Source organism: Podarcis bocagei (genome assembly GCF_964188305.1).
Source record: "Podarcis bocagei genome assembly, chromosome: W".
Classification (NCBI taxonomy): Eukaryota; Metazoa; Chordata; class Lepidosauria; order Squamata; family Lacertidae; genus Podarcis; species Podarcis bocagei.
The window spans coordinates 78825280-78846017 of NC_138131.1; the positions used below are offsets into that span (position 1 = coordinate 78825280).

Below are 20738 nucleotides of genomic sequence, written 5' to 3' on the forward strand. Positions count from 1 at the left end.
CGAACTCGGAGAGGACGTATTCCTTGCGCTCAGCGCAGCGGCGCAGCTAGCCGCTCAGGGGCCCGGGGCGGCGCGCGCGTCCTGCAGCCAGGGGCGAGTGCCATGGGGGCGAGCCATGGCAGGGCGCGCTGCGTGGAGCCTCGCTGCAGCCTCCCCCTCAGCTGTAGGGAGGCTGAGGCGGTGGGCAGAGGCCAGAGCAGAGCTTGCGGGCAGTTCGCCCGCAGACGCATGGCTCAGGCACGCTGCAGGCACCGAGGTGTGGCGCCCAGTGCCCCCCGCCTCGCCTAGCTACCAGTGGCATAGGAAGGGGTCTGCGGTGGGTGCGGGGCTGAAAGGACAGACAAGGCTCCAGCAACCACCCCCACCGCCAAGTCCGCCGGTCCTGCAATCCCTTGCACGCTGACTTGGAAGTACAGTGGTACCTCGGGTTACATACGCTTCAGGTTACAGACTCCGCTAACCCAGAAATAGTACCTCGGGAGGGGCAGAGAGCTGCGAGTGCGCCCCCCGCAGATGTTGCGCCCAGTGCGGCCGGCCCCCCCTGCACCCCCCACGCTACGCCACTGCAGGGCCGGGTCGCCGCCGTGAGGGAAGGGCGCCGGGGCGCTGCTGCTGCTGCTGCTGCCGCCGCCGCTCCCGGCAGGCATGGGCCCAGCTGAGGCGGCGGCGGCTGTTGTGGTGGTGGCGGCGATAGCGGGCGGAGGAGGGAGCGGCGGCGGGGCCGAGGTAGCCGGCGGCGGCGGGGGAGGCGGCGGCGGTGGAGCAGGAGGGCGGCCGAGGCCGGTGAGGGAGTAGGGTTGCCCGGGGCTTGAGGAGCAGTCGCCGGGAGTTGCTGCTGCTGTTGCTGCTGCTGCCCGGACATGCCGGCCACCTCCTTGTCCGCTGTCTCGCGCTCCTCCCTTTTGCGCGCGCTGCCCCACCGCCGCCCCATTGGCCGGGTCCTGTCAGCTGATCCTGTGTTATTTCCTATGTGTGTGTGTGAGGGGAGAATGGAGAGAGAAACCTCGGCACCACCACCGCGGAGCCGCCCCCGGCTCGACGCGGATCCTCGCCGCCGCCGCCCCGCCTCTCGCCGCCCGACTCGCCCGCCTCCCTCCCACGGCACACCAGGCAATCTCTCGCGGCACACTAGTGTGCCGCGGAACACCGGTTGGGAAACACTGATCTAATCTATCTATGCAAGGAATATCAACTGTACGAGAAATGGTACCAACTAATGGTACTAACAGGACACCGGAGGCCCATTGCAGCTGAAAAAATGCCTCCAGTTTTAATATAAAAAAGAATGGGAAACGTTTATTGCATATTGACAAAAGCAGTGCACACAGGTTAATACATTAGCAGGATTAATTTTTTTAAAAAACCCCACCTGTAATGGTTAAATTTAAAGTAGAATCATAGAATCATACAGCTGGAATAGACCACAAGGGCCATCGAGTCCAACCCTCTGCCAAGCAGGAAACACCATCAGAGCACTCCTGACATATGGTTGTCAAGCCTCTGCTAACTGGGACTTTTCTCTTGCTTTTCTTTTGTGCAAATACCCCCTTCCCCCTGTACCTACCTACCTCTCGACCCTCCCAAGGCCTGCTACCTGAAAGCCATCGAGACCCAACCCAACTTTGCTGTGGCATGGAGTAACCTCGGCTGTGTGTTCAATGCGCAAGGGGAAATCTGGCTGGCGATTCATCACTTTGAGAAGGTAACTGTTACAGAGTTTCTGGGCTCTAGATGGGAAGGCCTGGAAAAATAATGATAATGATAACAATCCAATATAAGCCCCATTAATTGGGCTAGTAGCGTTCTCTCTTCTTCTGTTAAATAATGTTTTATTAATTTTTCATTAATCACAATCCATTAGAAGCCCCATTAATTGGGTTAGTAGCGTTCTCTCTTCTTCTTTTAAAGAATTTATTATTTTCATTCATAGCAATCTGATTTAAGCCCTATTAATTGGGCAAGTGGCATTCTCTTTGTAAATTATTTTTTCATTAATTTTTTCATTAATAACAATCCCATATGAGCCCCATTAATTGGGCTAGTGACATTCTCTTTTTAAATTATTTTTTATTAATTTTTTTATTAATAACAATCAAATATAAGCCACATTAATTGGGCTAGTAGCATTCTCTCTTCTTTTAAATATTTTTTTATCATTTCTTTCATGAATAACCTGATCTAAGCCCCATTAATTGGGCAAGTAGCATTCTCTTTTGAAATATTTTTTTACTAATTTTTTTCATTCATAACAATCCAATTTAAGCCCCATTGGGCTAGTTGCATTCTTGCTGCCGTCGTTGCAGACATAAGAAGTCTTATACCTAGTGAGAAGGCTTCTGGCTTTTTTGACAAATGTATTTTCAAACATTTTCTTTAAATTCATCATATATTATTTCCCAGAAAGCCTTGACCAATGTCACATAATAACAGATGCATATTAGTATATCGCTGCTTCGCAAGATGTTGCAGGGCTGAATGAAGTGGTTTGTAATAACACTGTCAAAATTGGATGCAATTTTTAAATATATACAGTGGTACCTCGTTTTACATAGACTTCAGGTTATACACTCCGCTAACCCAGAAATCGTGCTTCAGGTTAAGAACTTTGCTTCAGGATGAGAACAGAAATCGTGCTCTGGCGGCTCAATGGTAGCAGGAGGCCCCATTAGCTAAAGTTCAGGTTAAGAACAATTTCAGGTTAGCAAAGAAGGAAAACTACCCAAGACTTTCTTTTCAATGACGAAAAACTGTAATCTAATTGATGTTTGGAGACTTAGACATCCACTGGAGAAACAGTTTACATTTTATTCGGAACCAAATCAGTCAATGTCAAGAATAGATCAAATTTGGGTCTCGAATGAACTAACTCCAAGAATTCGGCAAATTGAAATTCAGCCAAGAGTAATTTCAGACCACAGTCCAATAAAATTGGAAATTAAAGGTTATGAAGAAAGATCATTTAGATGGAGAATTAACGATTACCTCTTGGGTGATCAAAAAATCATACAAGAGGCGCAAAAGAAGTTGATGGAATATTTTATGGACAATGCCAATAAGTCAGGTAAATGGCTCACGTGGCAAATTAAGAAAAGAAAGGAACAAAACATAATCAACAAAATTATTGTGGATGGAGAAGAGATTGAGAACCCGAAAGGCATTAGAAAAGGATTCTTGGACTTTTATAATCATTTGTACAGCAACAGAGAAAAGAACAATTTGAAGAGAATAGAAAGATATTTAAAAGAAAAAAAGGTGCAAAAGATCCCGACAGAAAAGAAAGACAGACTGAATGCCCCAATTGAGAATGAGGAAATAATAGAGGTCATAAAAGAATTGAAAAAAGGAAAGGCTCCAGGACCAGATGGATTTACAGCCAGTTATTACAAAGAATTGAGGCACACCCTGACGGTACCACTGAAAGAAGTTATGAATAATATTTTGAAGGAAAAAGATATTCTGGAAACTTGGAAAGAAGCCTTCATCATACTTATTCCCAAGCAAGATTCTGATTTAACACACGATCTCATTGTTAAACACAGACTATAAGATTTTTGCTGGAATATTAGCAAAAAGATTAAAAAAGGTATTGAGAGAATTTATTCACGATGATCAAGCAGGGTTTCTTCCAGGCAGGCAGATGAAACATAATGTGAGAAATATAATAAATGTTTTGTAATATCTGTCTGCTAGGAATGAGAAACAAGCTATACTAATGTTTGTAGATGCGGAGAAGGCATTTGATAATACAGTGGTGCCTCGCAAGACGAAATTAATTCATTCCGCAAGTTTTTTCTTCTTGCGAGTTTTTCGTCTTGCGAAGCACCGTTTCCCATAGGAATGCATTGAAAATCAATTAATGCGTTCCTATGGAAACCGCTTTCAAGGCTGGCGGTGCGGAGAAGGGCTTTTCTCCCCACCGCAAGCCTTCAGGACAGATACGGGAACAGAGGGGAAGGGGCGCAGCGCTTCTCCTCTGTTCCCGGGGCTTGCGGTGGGAGGAGGGTTTTTCCTCCCCACCGCCAACATTCAGAACAGCATTCTGAATGTTGGCGGTGGGAAGGAAAACCCTCCTCCCACCGCAAGTCTTCAGGACAGCCACCCGAAGGCTGGCGCGGGGAGAAGGTCTCTCCGCCCCACCGCCAGCCTTCGGAGAGCCTTCCGAAGCCTGGCGGCGGGAGGAGGTCTCTCCGCCCCACCGCCAGGCTTCGGAGCAGCCTTCTGAAGGCTGGCGGTGGGGCGGAGAGACCTTCTCCCGCCGCCAGGCTTCGGAGCAGCCTTCTGAAGGCTGGCGGTGGGGCAGAGAGACCTCCTCCCGCCGCCAGGCTTCGGAGCATCCTTCCGAAGCCTGGCGGCGGGAGGAGGTTTCTCCACCCCACCGCCAGGCTTCAGAGCAGCCTTCCAAAGGCTGGCGGCGGGAGGAGGTCTCCACACCACCGCCAGCCTTCGGAGGAGGTCCGAGGACAGTGGGGAAGACGTGCTGCGCTTCCCCGCTGTCCCGGAGATTTCCCTATGGGCTTTCGTCTTGCGAAGGAAGCCCATAGGGAAATTCGTTTTGCGAAGCGCCTCCAAAACGGAAAACCCTTTCGTCTAGCGGGTTTTCCGTCTTGCGAGGCATTCGTCTTGCGAGGCACCACTGTATATCATGGGAATTTGTGTTAAAAAATTTAGAATTTATGGAAGTGGGGAACGATTTCTATAATGGAATAAGGGCGATTTATACAGAGCAAAGAGCTAAATTGATTGTGAATAATGTAATAACAGAAGAAGTGAAGATATGGAAGGGTATAAGACAGGGTTGTCCTCTCTCGCCACTGTTATTCATAATGGTTCTGGAAGTCCTCTTGAGTGCAATTAGACGAAATGAATTAATAAAAGGGGTGACAGTAGGTCAAAACGAATATAAAGTTAAAGCCTTTGCTGATGACCTGGTAATAACGATAGAAGATCCTTTAAAGAGTTTAAATGTGGAGATGGAATTTGGCAAGGTGGCCGGGTTTATATTAAATGTGGGAACCAGTTGACGGAAACCAGCCGTCATTTTGGGGTGCAAGGCAAAGAAAAAACACACACAAAGGCAAATGTCTCCATGGACGGAGGGCAAAAAAGCTCCTTCCTCTCTCTCCTCCGATTTTATTATCCTTTGTTCTCTCCAGCCGCATGGCAGCATTCCAATGTCTCACGTTACCTCATCCGGTCAAGCTTTAACCCACCCACAAACCATATAGGGTTACAGTGCCCAGAGGGGAGAACCTAACTCCTTATAGGGTCAATACATTCTAATACATTGTAAGCTCAGAGTGCTGGTCACCGAGGTCAGCAAGGCACCAGGTGGCACTACAAGCCTTTTCCATGACTTCCTGGCTCCCACATGCCCTCTTTCTTTATTTATTTAATCAGAGTCATATATGTCAGTACCAATACGGTTATATCGAGCGCGATAGGCGACTCTTGTGAGACCGGAAGCGGGCCGCGGACTGGAGAACCATGCAGTACATACAGAAATTAAAGAAGGAATACATTGTATACAGCAACACAAAATAATGCAAATAACTACTATAATGATCACTAAAATCAATAAATGTCGAAGCCAACTTCCATCCGGAAGCCAAGAATATAACCATGCCCATGGATCAACGGAAGGAGGGGGGGCAAACGGATTGTGGGCTACCATGGTTTCCATATGGTCGATTGTCGCAGATATGCTGACATTATTATCAGGAATAAACATGCAACAGTGAGAATGAACAAGCGCACAAACTCCTCCTTTTGAAGCTAAAATCACATTCAAAGTATAACGATTCTGTAAAACCACTTCTCTCATTGCAGACACCTCCTGGTTGAGTTCCTTCAAAGCTTTTATGGTATCATTGAATAATCCTTCAGTCCAATTTGCTAGCCGATGGAGGTCCCTATAGTTCATTGCTGCACCCACCGAGGGCAGCAAGGCCCGAGAGACCTGGGTACCGATATATTGATTTATGGGTGAATTTACCTCCCGACGATTTCGTAGTCTAAGAGAAGATGGTAACTTATCAACCTTATACAACAACGGAACCACGAGACCCAATGTACATGTGCCTGTGAGGTTTCGAGGAATGGCTTTGTATGCTTTTTCGCCACAAAGCAACCATAACTCTCTTTGGAGTAAATAGCTGATATTACTACTCTGTTGGGACCAATTAAAGGCTTCAGTAAATAAGGAACTGATATGAAATTGCTCATCTGTGGCATTTGCTAAGCCAGGGATAGAAGAATTCAGACTCCAATTTGCATGGTAGGTTTCTTTCCTAGTTTTTAGCCATGCACTGCTATCGCTTCTAAAGCACTGAGATTGGTCACTGTATGTTCCTGTAAGAGAACAAGAGCTATTAAACATGAATTTCAATGTATATTGACAGTTTGGATATATGCCCCATGATTCTTTCCCCTCTTTAATTTGAAAACAAATGGGGGCAGGCTCATGGAGGGTCAATTGTACTGGAGGCCAAAAAGTTTGCTTAGGGGATATAATATCAGTAAATTGAAAAGATCCATTGACAGGCACGCCATGAAGCATTATGCCTGAATGACTGGCAAAGGGCGGCATGTGCATACATAACCAACATTTAGAAGCATGCAATAAACTGGTAAACTTAATCATATCTTGTACAAAAATATTATTCCTCCATATCTTATGATAATTTTCTCCCCTAAAAGTCTTATTCAACAATGCTGTTCTTATAGTTCGAGAGTGGCTGAGCCGTGGATACTGCCAGCCAGAGTAGGATTCAGGCGACAGCTGCTTGCCAGCCGATAAGGTGAAATATGGTGGCTGCAACTGGATTGTGTCGTCTGCTTCTCATCCTTGTATAATGATGCAGCAAAAGATGGCAAGGCAAATGGTTAGGAAGGCACTTCTGTAGTTGAAGGGACTCGCCATGGCCGCACGCATCGAGCTGGAACCCACAAAGGCTTGTCCTCGACGTCCACTGCCGCGTACCCTCGTCCCCACGTGATCAGCGGAACAGGTCCATGCCACGCGGGATCAGGCAAGCGTCGGTACACCACCAAGGGGCGGGGGAGTGCCTCCTCCTTCCTAAAATGCAATTCCGCGGGAGTATGGGTCCTATTATGTGGATATAAAAGATGGTTAAGTACAAAAAGAACTTGGTGAACAGCCGAAGGGATATCTGCCGTTGGTATGCTTCGGCCGCCAAGCTGTTTAAGCAATAGTGTTTTGAACGTCAGGTGTGCTCTTTCCACTATAGCTTGACCTGTGGAGTTAAAGGGTATGCCATGAGTTAATTTCACATTCCACAACATACAAAATTCCGAAAATGTTTTAGAAATATATGCTGGACCATTATCAGTTTTGATACGCGCAGGTTTACCCATGACTGAGAAACAGCGGATAGTGTGCTGAATGACATGCCGAGCTGTTTCCCCCCTCATGGGCGTAGCCCATATGAATCCAGAGTGGGTGTCCACCGTGAGGTGAACCTTGGAGAGTGGAGCCAACACAGGTGTGTGTGTGACATCCATCTGCCAACACGCCAATGCAGACGTGCCCCTAGGATTGACAGCATCAAAAGGAATGGCCAGCTGAGATTTAGAACAAGAAGCACATTGGGAAACTATATCCCTTGCTTGGGCCAAAGGAATAGAAAAATGCTTTGCCAATGCTTTCGCAGGAAGGTGAAAGGTGTTATGACCTAGTATAGGGTCAGAAAAGAGAGAAAAGGTAGAAATGTCCCTCAGAGCCACATCTGCTCTTGCATTGCCCTCTGCTAAATACCCTGGGTGTGATGTGTGGGAGCGAAGATGTGCAACATAATAAGATAACTCTCTGTGCTGAAGTAAGGCCTGCAGGCCAAGAAACAAGGAAAACAAGTCAGAATCCAAGGAAGGAGTTATATAAGATATTGGTAAACTAGCAAAAAGGCGATATACATACTGAGTATCCACAATAAGATTGAAAGGTTGAGTAGGAAAGGATTGAAAGGCAAGAATCACAGCTGCTAGCTCAGCTCACTGGGCAGAAGACTGTGGAGGGGTATATAAACATTTCCATTTTCCTCCCTCCTCCCATGTCACCACCCCCCTACTTCTTGTTCTATCCATGAAGAGGGTTAGTGCAGAGGGGAGAGGTGTGAGAGACAAGGGGGTAGCCAAACATAGGTGACCTGTGTCAGAAATGTCAAACGGTCATCCTTTGGAGGGTTAAAAATGATGACACCTATAAAATCAGCTAAAGCAATTTGCACGTGAACGTCCTTTGATAACAATGTCTGATGTGGATTCAATTACTGAATAAATGTTCTTCGGTGGGGTATGTGGTAGATGTAACCATTCTATAATGCAGATAGTCTTCTTCTTGTTCCGCCTGAGCATATAAAATTCCTGTTGGCAACGATGTAGCAAATACGGCCAGGTGCAGCTCGTGTGCAGCACCTCTAGGTGGCGCATGTGGAAAGGTTTCAATGCTTCACCCACAAAATGTTGACAAAGTGTAGGGGAGTTCCGCATGCCTTGAGGACAATCCACTGATAACGTTGCGAATCGTGATATACTGGCAATGTAAAAGCAAACTGTTCCTTGTCTGCTGGAGCCAGTGGGATGAAGATGGTTCAATGTGGCCGAAAGTCAATTGTTCAGAGATAAGCTGTTCAGAAACAGGATGGTGCCATTGCTGCGGATTTTTCTTTTGGTGGAGGCCACCGTTCTACCCACATTGAGGTATCGGTGATCCTGGTTCGCCACGCTGGAAACGTTGTATCGGTGGCTACAGGCTGGTTTTCATTGAGCGCTGCTGCTAGCAGATGAATCTTGTGGGTGGCTGTATCACCAGACTGACAAATGCGAAGCATGGCTGCTGTGTCTGTGGCAGGATTGTGTATTATCGGTCTTAACGCAACCTTACAATCCTCTTTGGCATATTCAAAGGCCAATTGTTTGATAATTATTTGTTTGGCTTCAGGATTTTCAATTTGTCTACTCACTGCTGTAATCAGCCTGTCCATAAAGGAAGAATATGATTCTCTTGCCTCTTGCCTGATTGAACCCCACCTTGATTGAATACTGGTGGGTTCTGGGATTTTTCTCATTGCTTGTTGAGCAGCAAGAGCAGTATCCCTCAATAAAATCTGCAGCAGTGTGGCTTGTACTGAAGCCTGAGCAAAGGGCCCACGGCCCATCATAGCATCCATCACATCTGCGAGGGTAATATTAGGATTATTCCCTCTTGCTTGTTGCAGTAAGGCAGGAGCATAACCATGACAGGCGATTTCCCATTCATGAGCAAATAATACACCAGCTGATGGAGGTAAAACTGTACGTGCCAAAAGCTTGATGTCATCTGGAACCAACAGCTGGGCTAATGTGGCTTCCAAAAGAGCCTGTGTGAATGGTGCTTGCAGTCCATTTGTCCTGACTGACAATTGGAGCTCTTTCAAGATTTTAAAGTCAAAAGGTTGGTGCTGGGCTTGAGTTCCTGCTGGAGCACCAGCAGGGGGCACAATAACAGGGAATGCCATGGTATCCTGAGATAAGGAACAGGCAAGGGCTGCACGTTGAAAGGGGGTAGCTGGTTCTGCTGCTGAAAGAGCAGGGTCATTTCCAGCCAGACCACGATATTTTTGCAGGATTGGGTCCTCTAGTGAGGAACTATAATCTGGAGGCTTGGGTTCTGGAGCTGCTGGCAGGGCAAGGATTGGAACAAACTCTAACACAGCAGACTGGATTAAAGAAGCTGGAGGTTGTGATGGCAATGCAGCCAGGGAGATATTTTTTGGTGATAAAGAGCCCATAGCGTAATGAACCTTGCACCATGCATTTAAAATCCGAGTACTGATGCTGGGGAGCTCATGAAAATGTTCACCAATCTTGTCCCAAAGTTTCAGTTCCCAAGTCCCATTTGCAATTACACCCAAGTCCCAGGGAGAATGTTCATCAATGGCCAGAATGAGCTGTATCAAATCACCCTCGGGAACTTCCAGTTTGTTGGAGGAGAGGAGAAATTTTAAGTCTTTTAAAAATTTCTGTTGGGGAGTAGTCAAAGAGCTGCCCATTTTTCAAAAATCAATATAATAGAAGGGATCGAACTCACCGGGATCTTTTTTAAAGATGTAGAGCGCTTTGCAATCCTTGCCGGACGTAGTGAGTCGATGATAACCACTGCTTGGATCAAAAATCCTCTCAGTTTCTTTTAAAATCCTCTTAGTCTGCCTCAGACTGTTTGCTTCCAGTTGCTTCTTTTTTCCCTTTTAAAAACCTCAGCCGTATCCTTTTATTCTGCCTCAGAGAGGGCACCACTTGTGGGAACCAGTTGACGGAAACCAGCCGTCATTTTGGGGTGCAAGGCAAAGAAAAAACACACACAAAGGCAAATGTCTCCATGGACGGAGGGCAAAAAAGCTCCTTCCTCTCTCTCCTCCGATTTTATTATCCTTTGTTCTCTCCAGCCGCATGGCTGCATTCCAATGTCTCACGTTACCTCATCCGGTCAAGCTTTAACCCACCCACAAACCATATAGGGTTACAGTGCCCAGAGGGGGGAACCTAACTCCTTATAGGGTCAATACATTCTAATACATTGTAAGCTCAGAGTGCTGGTCACCGAGGTCAGCAAGGCACCAGGTGGCACTACAAGCCTTTTCCATGACTTCCTGGCTCCCACAATTAAATAAGAAAAAAACCAAAGTAATGATTAAGAATATGGACCAAAGTGCAATAGAAGTAATGCAACGAGAATCAGGGATTGAAGTGGCGAAGAAGGTAAAATATCTGGGAATATGGTTAACTCCAAGAAATATTGATTTATTTCAAAACAACTATATACCGGTGTGGAACAGAATCAAAAAAGTTTTGTAAGTTTGGGGAAGGATGAAACTTTCTTTTTGGGGTAGAATCTCAACGATCAAAATGAGTGTGCTTCCAAAGATGTTATTTTTGTTCCAAATGATTCCTATAATTAGGGGGACAACGACTTTCAAAGAGTGGCAAATTCAAGATATATCTGGCAGGGCAAAAAGCCAAGAATACAATGTAAGTTATTGACAGATGCAAAGGAAAGAGGAGGCTTTGCGCTGCCAGATTTGAAATTATATTATGAAGCGTCTTGTCTCTGCTGGTTAAGGGAATGGATAAAATTAAAAAACAATAAACTGTTAGAGTTAGAAGGATTTGATAATAGATTTGGGTGGCACGTGTATTTGTGGTTGGAGAAGAAGAAAAGTCACAAGGGTTTTGAGAATCACATTTTCAGGAGCTCCATAATAGAAATATGGGATAGGTGTAAAAATATATTAGAACCCAAAGTTCCACACTGGTTGTCTCCATTAGAGGTTATGAGTGTAAAGAAAATCAATATGAGAGGGAATTGGATCACTTACGGAGAGCTAATAATTAAAGAAGGGGGGAAATGGAAAATGAAGCCATATGAACAAGTAAAAGAACATGTGTTTGATTGGTTGCATTATTTTCAGGTAAATGAAATGTTTAAAAAGGATTTAAAAGAGTGGATATACGGAAAAAGAATCGAAATTTCAAATAGAGATGATAAACAATGATTATAAGATATTGTCAAAAATGTATAAAATGTTGTTGGATTGGCAAACGATGGACGAGGAGGTAAAGTCGGTTATGATACATTGGGCCAGAGACTTTGGTTATAATATACAATTGGCTGACTGGGAAAAATATTATGAAAATGGAAAAAGGAAAATATTATGAAAATGGTATATAGATGGTACATAACACCGGTTAAGTTAGCAAAAATGTTCAAAACATGTAATAAGTGTTGGAAATGTAAAGAAAAAGAAGGATCTTTTTTCCATATGTGGTGGGAATGTAAGAAGGTAAAGGGTTTCTGGGAAATGATATATAATGAGTTGAAGAAGATGCTTAAATACACATTTGTAAGGAAACCAGAAGCCTTTTTGTTAGGAATAACTGGAAGAGAGATAAATAGAAAGGATTACAAACTTTTCCAATACGCAGTAACAGCGGCAAGAATATTAATGGCCCAAAAATGGAAACAAGAGGAGCTACCGACCCTTGAAGAGTGGAGAATGAAACTTATGGACTATGCAGAACTGGATAAACTGACTGGGAAGATTAGATATCAATGGGATCACAAGTTCATCGAGGACTCGGGAAAGTTTACAGATTATCGGAAAAGCATATGTGACGAACAGACAACGCTAGTGGGATTTAAAGAGGCTTTGTGAAAGTTAAAGATGTATTGTAAAAAAGAAATAGAACTGAAAGGATAATATTAAATGGCAATATAAATTTAGAGAATGCATAAAAATAGAAAATATGGATTGGTGGAAAAGCTTGTGGAAGTCCAAAAAGTTGAAATTTGTGAATACTGTTTGGGATGGCGAATTTGTAAATAGGAAAATTTAATAAAAATTATTATTATTATTTAAAAAAAGAACAATTTCAGGTTAAGAACAGACCTCCGGAACGAATTAAGTACTTAACCCAAGCTACCACTGTATAATATTTTTTTAGTTTTCACAAAAAACCAAATCATTAAATTAAATAATATTTTTTAAAAAAACAACTGTATACACAATCAATGTTAATCCCACATTATGGGATTATTTGACTTGCCTCCCCTGGTTCCTTTGTATTATCATCATTCATTATCATCACTGGAGAGCCAGTGTGGTGTAGTGGTTAAGAGCGGTAGACTCATAATCTGGGGAACCGGGTTCGCGTCTCCACTCCTCCACATGCAGCTGCTGGGTGACCTTGGGCCAGTCACACTTCTCTGACGTCTCTCAGCCCCACTCACCTCACAGAGTGTTTGTTGTGGGGAAGGAAGGGAAAGGAGAATGTTAGCCGCTTTGAGATTCCTTAAAGGGAGTGAAAGGCGGGATATCAAATCCAAACTCTTCTTCTTCTTCAATAAAATCATCATCACTAATTTAAGGTTATCAGATTTTTTTTCAATGAGTCCGGGGATACTTTTCAACTTAAATGGATTTTGTATGGGGACTGATTTGTAAATCCGGGGACTGTCCTTACTCCAGAGGAGGGCAACCAAAATGGTCAAAGGCCTGGAAACGATGCCTTATGAGGAACGGCTAAGGGAGCTGGGCATGTTTAGCCTGGAGAAGAGGAGGTTAAGGGGTGATATGATAGCCATGTTCAAATATAGAAAAGTATGTCACATAGAGGAGGGAGAAAGGTTGTTTTCTGCTGCTCCAGAGAAGCGGACACGGAGCAATGGATCCAAACTACAAGAAAGAAGATTCCACCTAAACATTAGGAAGAACTTCCTGACAGTAAGAGCTGTTTGACAGTGGAATTTGCTGCCAAGGAGTGTGGTGGAGTCTCCTACTTTGGAGGTCTTTAAGCAGAGGCTTGACAACCATATGTCAGGAGTGCTCTGATGGTGTTTCCTGCTTGGCAGGGGGTTGGACTCGATGGCCCTTGTGGTCTATTCCAGCTGTATGATTCTATGATTCTACTTTAAATTTAACCATTACAGGTGGGTTTTTTTAAAAAAATTAATCCTGCTAATGTATTAACCTGTGTGCACTGCTTTTGTCAATATGCAATAAACGTTTCCCATTCTTTTTTATATTAAAACTGGAGGCATTTTTTCAGCTGCAATGGGCCTCCGGTGTCCTGTTAGTACATTAGTTGGTACCATTTCTCGTACAGTTGATATTCCTTGCATAGATAGATTAGATAGATGATAGTAGTTAGATTAGATTAGATTAGATTAGATTAGATTAGATTAGATTAGATAGATTAGGTAGGTAGATTAGATAGATACATATATAAGAAAGGTTGGTAGATGGATAGATAGATTAGTTAGATTGATTGATTGAGTAGGTAGATAGATTCAGGCATGGCCAAACCTGGCCCTCCAGCTGTTTTGGGACTACAACTCACATTGTCCCTGACCACTGGTCCTGTTAGGTAGGGATGATGGGGGTTGGAGGGCCAAGTTGGGCCACACCTGGATTAGATGGTAGGTAGGTAGATAGATTTGATAGATAGGGTAGGTAGATAGATAGATAGATAGATAGATAGATAGATAAGATAGGTAGGCAAGTAGATAGATAATAAGATAAAGTCGGTAGATCGATAAGGTAGGAAGGTAGGTAGGAGGCAGCCTAGGTCAAAGTTGACCCACTTATTTAAAAGTAACCATGCTGTTATACAGTGGTACCTCTGGATGCGAACGGGATCCGTTCCGGGGCCCCGTTCGCATCCTGAAGCGAACATGCTCGGGTCACAATTTGCTGCTTCCGTAGATGCGTGTGGCATCATTTTGAGTGTCTGCACGTGCGCAAGCTGCAGAACCCGGAAGTAACGGGCTCTGTTACTTCTAGGTCGCCACGGAGCACAACCCGAAAATGCTTAACCCGCAGCTACTTCAACCTGAGGTATGACTGTATTAGTAACAAAAATCTATTATCTTAAATATTTTCAGGCGGTGACCCTGGACCCCAACTTCCTGGATGCTTACATTAATCTGGGGAACGTCTTGAAGGAGGCGCGTATATTTGACAGGTAAGCAAATAGGCATAGAGCTTATATTCTCTTTTTTATATAAATGTTTTTTATTGGTTTTGCGTATAATCACATTACGTCTTATATTCTCAGTTTAGTGGTTGCACCCATACCCAAACTAACTCCCATTGTTGCCTAGAGGGTTGATTTTATTTAAAGCAAACTGATTTAAATCCCAAATCCATAAGACTTGATTTAAATCCCCCTTTTACCGCAAGGTTCAGCCTTGCTGGCATCCTCTTAATATTGACAATCGGAGGCAGGTTTCCTTTTTGGAATCCTAACTTCAGAGTCTTTTCTACAGTTATATCAAAATGATTTGGTTCTGCTATATACAGCCCGATTGTGACGAAATGATGGTGAGTTTTAATAAGTGAACACTTTTTATTTGAACAACTTTTCTGCTGTACTTGATTGGAAGGAGAAAAGAAACATTTCCTTCATAACAATTTAAGCAATTTATTTCACTAAAACAGTAAAATGGTAGCATATGTGTCAGGGGTTCGGAAGCAGAGACGCAGAGAAGGGAGGAGACAGAGAGCGAGGGGGAGGAATACGAAGGAAAGATGAGTGGGGATGACGAACCGAGATCGCCGAGCTTATCCAGTGAGTCCGAGGATTCCCAGAAGGGAGCGCCAGCAGTCAGAGCAAGGGGGGAAAGCAGGGGGACACCCCAGGAAGAAGGGTCCAGAGAGGAATCAGAGAGCAGCAGTTGGAGATCGGGACCCACGTACCCAGCCGGGAGCAGCGGGGAGAAAGGGGACCAGATATCGGGTTCCGGAGGCTTTCAGAAGGAGGGAGGGCATGAGTCAGGAGTAGTCACGCCCACCTCGGGGAGCGACGAAACGATCAAGAGGAAGGTTGAGAGTTGGGCGCGCGCGCCAAGTTCAAATGTAGCGGAAGCTGGCGCAGTAAGCAGCCCAGAGAGTGAACCAGGTCCCAAAGCCCGCCGCAAGGAGGCGGAAGGGTCAGGGGGGTCCGCGTCAGAAGAGAGTAGGAAAGAAGAGACCCCGGGGGGCAGAAGGACCCAGAGACGGAAGGAAAGGCGCAGGAGGTGGAGCAAGGCTAGGGTATTAAGCTGGTGTGCTAGAGGCGGAGACTCAGACGGGTCTTCGCCGGTCTGACCTAGAAGAAGTAGGGCTGCATATTGCAGTTTGGAAATGGAAGCTGTAATCCAATAAAGACTCTTTTAACCTGAACGCTGGCTAACGTGGTCCTATGTGAGCTGGGACTGAGTGGCAGCCCTGACAGTAAGACCCGTCACTTTTAAGCTTCGGACACCTGATACCTCGCAGAGGAGGCAGAAGCAGCGAGAGGAGGAAATTGGTGTTTGGGAGCGAGCTCACAACGGTTGGCAGAGATGACGGAAGCAGAGAAAATTTCAGCGCTGCAACAGGCAGTGACCCAATTGAACGCGGAGGTACAGGCATCCAAGAAAAGGGAGGAGGATGCGGCAGCCGCCTACAGAGATCTCCACGCCAGGTTTGAAGCATTGGTTAAGCATGGGCAGCCAGGACCCAGACCGGAGGGGGTTGGGTTGGCACGGAGAGCAGGAGGGCTTGTGGCTCACTTCGATGGGAATTTACAACAGTACCCCAATTTTCGAGCAGACGTAATGTGCGCACTGCAACTGCTGGCGAAAGACTTTAGGGATGAGGAAGAGAAAGTGGGGTTTATACTATCCCATTTGCATGGGGATGCTAAAGCGTGGCTACGCAATTTGTGGAGGGATAAAGATCCGGCGCTTCAGAATGCAGATGCCTTTATCAAAGCGATGGATGCGTGCTTTTTATCTACCATTGACGTGGATCTTGCCCGACGGGAGATTCATGGACTGAAACAAGGGAGGGCGAGCGTACACCAGTATCACGCCCGCTTTTTTGCGCTGGTCAGTGCCTTGGAATGGGACCGGGATTCGCCCCCAGTCAGAGACCTCTTCTGGGAGGGATTAAGCAGTGCTGTTAAAGACGAAATTGCGAGGGGGGAGAGGCCCCGGAGCACGCAGGAGGTGGTCCAAAGGGCGCTGACTGTGGGGGTGAGGCTGGAAGAACGTCCATGGTGCAGAGACGAAGGACGTGGAGGGCGCGAAGCAGCGAGAAGTTTCTCTTTCGTTCCCAGGGACGCTACGCGTGCGCAATCTACACCTCCGCCAGGAGGGGGAGTGGAACCTATGGAGGTGGGAGGAGCCAGGGCTCAGTCAGCTACCAGAGCCCCTGCACCGGCGGCAGTCAAGACTAAACCTCCTAGAGGGACCAGGAAGTGTTATATATGCGACAGCTCTCAACACTTGGCGAAAGAGTGTCCCCAGAGGAGCTCCAAGCACACTGCAGCCTCCGCAACGGTGAAAGCGGCCACGCAACACAGCGAACACCAGCAGGGAAACGACGATGTCTGGCTGGAGACAGAGGCACTGGGGCCCAGCCAGACGCATCACTGAAGCAGTCCCCAGCGATCTTGCAACCCACAGACCCCCTCCCACCCAAACCAGTAGTGCAACTCACAGCATCTCTCCAGCTGCCCGATGGCGTCACTATCGAAGTCCCGCTTTCTGTGGATTCTGGAAGCAACGCAGACTTTATAGCACAGGATTTTGTGGAGCAGCACGCTATACAGCTATTGCCGGCCACTCTGCCCCTGCAAGTCGTCACAGTGGATGGCAGAGAGTTGCTGGGGGGGCAGGTGGTGAAGCAAACGCCGCCAATGGTGATGCGCCTTGGCAACCACAGGGAAGTCATCAGTTTTAACGTCACACGACTGTCGGACACACCCATTGTGTTGGGCATGAGTTGGCTGGACAGGCACAGTCCGACACTGGCTTGGTACCAGCGACAGCTGATCTTCGGCTCCTCTTACTGCGCAGAACACTGCATCCTGCCCGGACAGGAGGGAGAGGAGGAGGAATCACAACTGCAGTTGGGAACGTTGCAAGCAGTCCCCCACAAATACGCGGACTTTCTGGAGGTCTTCTGCGAGAAGGAGGCAGACAAGTTACCACCGCACAGGCAATATGACTGCAAGATTGACCTCCTACCAGGGGCGACGCTACCGAAGGGGAGGCTGTATTCCATGTCTGAGGATGAACTACAGGAACTCAAACAGTTCATAGATCACAATTTGGAGCGCGGTTTCATCCGGGAGTCCAGGGCAGTAGGGGGCAGTCCTGTTTTCTTTGTGAAGAAGAAGGACACGCCCCAAAAGAGGCTGGTGGTGGATTTTCGCCTCTTGAACAAGATGACCAAGCCCTCTGATTTCCCCATGCCCAGGATTGACGACCTACTGGCGACGGTGCGCAAGGGACGCGTGTTTACCAAGTTGGACCTGCGAGGGGCGTACAATCTCATCCGCATGAGGGAGGGCGATGAGTGGAAGACAGCCATGTTCACGCCTCTGGGCACCTACGAGTACAGAGTGATGCCGTTTGGATTGCAAAACGGTTCTCACTGTTTTCAAGCTTTCATGCATCATGTGTTGGCGGGACTCCTCTACAAGAAGTGCGTCTGCTTTCTGGATGACATCCTGATATTCTCCGAGTCGCAGCAAGCGCATGACCAAGACGTTCGGGAGGTGCTGGAGAGGTTGCAGCAGCATAGACTGTACGCCAAACTGGAGAAGTGCCAGTTCGACACGACGGAGGTGGATTTCTTGGGTTACAAGTTGTCGGACAAGGGGCTAGCCATGGACAGCACCAAGGTGCGAGCGGTGTTGGATTGGAAGAGCCCGCGCAACCGGAAGGAGGTGCAGCGGTTTGTCGGCTTCGCCAACTTCTATCGCAAGTTTATCAAAGGGTTCGCGATGCAGACGGCGGCTATTACGGACACGCTAAGCTCCAAGAAAAAGAAATTCATCTGGACGGAGCAGGCAGAGCAGTCTTTTCAGGCACTCAAGCGTCTCTTCGCGTCGGAAGAGCAACTGCTGCATATCGACCCCAGCAGACCGATGCGGGTAGAGACAGACGCGTCCGATAGAGCAGTGGGAGCTGTCCTGCTGCAGAGGGACCCACAGGGGGTCTGGAGACCGGGAGCGTTCTACTCCAGAAAGCTCAGCAAGTCGGAGCAGAACTACACCATCTGGGACAGGGAGTTGCTTGCCATTCATGCAGCATTCAAAGCATGGAGGCACTTCCTGATCGGCGCCAAGCACACGGTGCAGGTCTGCACGGACCACAAGAATCTGGAGCACTGGCGCACGGCGAAGTTCCTGAACCAGAGGCAGATACGTTGGGCGGAGTTCTTTGCTGACTTCGATTTCCGAATAGAGTACGTCCCAGGCGACACCAACATCATGGCGGATGCACTGTCCCGAAAACCGCAATACCTCGAAGAGGCGACGCCAGCGGCAGCCATGCACATCTTCGCGCCAACAGCGTGGGCGTGCGCTTCAGCCACAGTAGACCTGGAGGCGGTGCGGCGGGCGTTGCAGGACGACTCATTCGCGCAGGCGAAGATGGCCGAGGTGCACAAGGGCACGGCGAAGAGCGACGAGTTCCAGATACGGGACGGCTTGCTCTTACGTAAAGGGGCCATCTACGTGCCTGGAGATGACCTTCGCGCCAAGGTACTGCAGCAGTTGCACGACGCACCCACGGCCGGGCACTTTGGCACGGAAAAAACGGTGGAATTAGTCGCAAGGGACTTTTGGTGGCCCAGACTGAGAGGGGAAGTCGCGGACTACGTCGCGAGGTGCGACACCTGCCAGAGGGCCAAGCCGGTGCACAAACCACCGGCGGGACTGCTCGAACCGCTGCAAACGCCGTTTGAACCGTGGGAGAGGGTGGCCCTGGACTTTGTCACGGATCTACCCAGCTCGAGAGGCAAGACGGCTGTACTAGTGGTGGTGGACTTGTTCACCAAGATGGCACACTTCATACCGTGTGCGAAGGTGGCCACGGCAGAACAAACAGCCAAACTGTTCATAGATCACGTGTTCAAAGTGCACGGGCTGCCGCGGTCTATACTGTCCGACCGCGGTCGCCAGTTCATCTCGAATTTCTGGCAGAAGCTGATGGGCTTCCTGAACGTCAAAATCAACCTGACATCAGCGAGACACCCGCAGACCAACGGGCAAGCGGAGAGGGTCAATGCCATCATGCAGCAGTACCTGAGATGCTATGCCAATCAACAGCCTGCGACGTGGGTGGATTACCTGCCGCTCGCCGAGTTCGCCTACAACAACACGAAGCACGTGTCCACAGGGGTGACACCGTTCTTCGCCAACAATGGGAGGAATCCCAGAACCTTCCCGGGACTGGACAGAGTGGGGGAAGGGGAACCGCAGACGGCGGACGCTTTCGCGTCTGAGTTGCAGGAGGTCCACGATCAACTCCGACGGCAGCTGGAGCTAGCGAAGCACGCATACAAGGTGCAAGCGGACAAGCACAGGCGGGTTGGCGAAGAGATCCGAGTGGGAGACTGGGTCTGGTTGGCAGCCCACGCAGTGCCGACCAGATCGTTAGCCAAAAAGAAGTTGGGGCACAAGCAACTTGGTCCATACCAAGTCGAAGCGCAGATCAACCCAGTAGCTTTCAGGCTGGTGCTCCCGGAGGGTTCCAGGATGCATCCGGTGTTCCACAGGTCGGTGCTCACTCCCTACAGGACACCTCACAGGTTCCAGGAACCAGGAACAGCACCGAGTCCGTCTCAGGAGCGGTCGGAGGCGGGAAGATTGCCACAGCAGGACCCCATCAACGAAGTCACGGAGATTTTGGACTCCAGATGGGGGGAAGACGGAGTGGAATACCTCCTAGCCAGAGAGGGCACCCGGGCTAGTGCTAATAGCTGGGTGCCAGACTACGCTTTGGAGGAACCCCTGCTCAAGGACGAGTTTCATGCCCTTTTCCCACACAGACCCATGCCAGCAGGCTTCTTCGACGACTGGTTGTTCACGCCCACACTTTCCTCCAGCACGTTCCATGGCTTCGACTCGGACGGGGAGCCCGCACAGCGCACACATTCCCCAGAGGGGTCACCGGAGGGTTCGGCGTCCGACACCTCGTATTGGTGGGACGATCGGCCAGAGGAGCAGTGGCGCCGGAGGTGGCTGGAGATGCCAGGTCAAGCGACCGACGCAGAGACTGACATGGACGTGTGCGGGGAGGATCTCGGTTTCGAGCACGGCGGCACTGAAATGGAGGCGGAGCAGCTCACCGTTGACGAACGCGAGGAGGAAGACTCGGAGGTCTTCAGTTGGCGGCCAGCAACGAGGAGCGAACTGTATCCGGCATTCAC

General features: G+C 47.9%; 1 pseudogene across 1 annotated transcript in view; it reads left to right on the forward strand.

The window, feature by feature from the left end:
- The window catches only part of LOC308578215, a 49884-nt pseudogene that overhangs the window by 11615 nt on the left and 17531 nt on the right, over positions 1–20738 (forward strand). Inside the window, exons 2-3 of the transcript in view lie at positions 1586–1702; positions 14435–14514. The product of the transcript in view is annotated as an uncharacterized misc_RNA (transcript). The remainder of the gene's footprint in view (positions 1–1585; positions 1703–14434; positions 14515–20738) is intronic.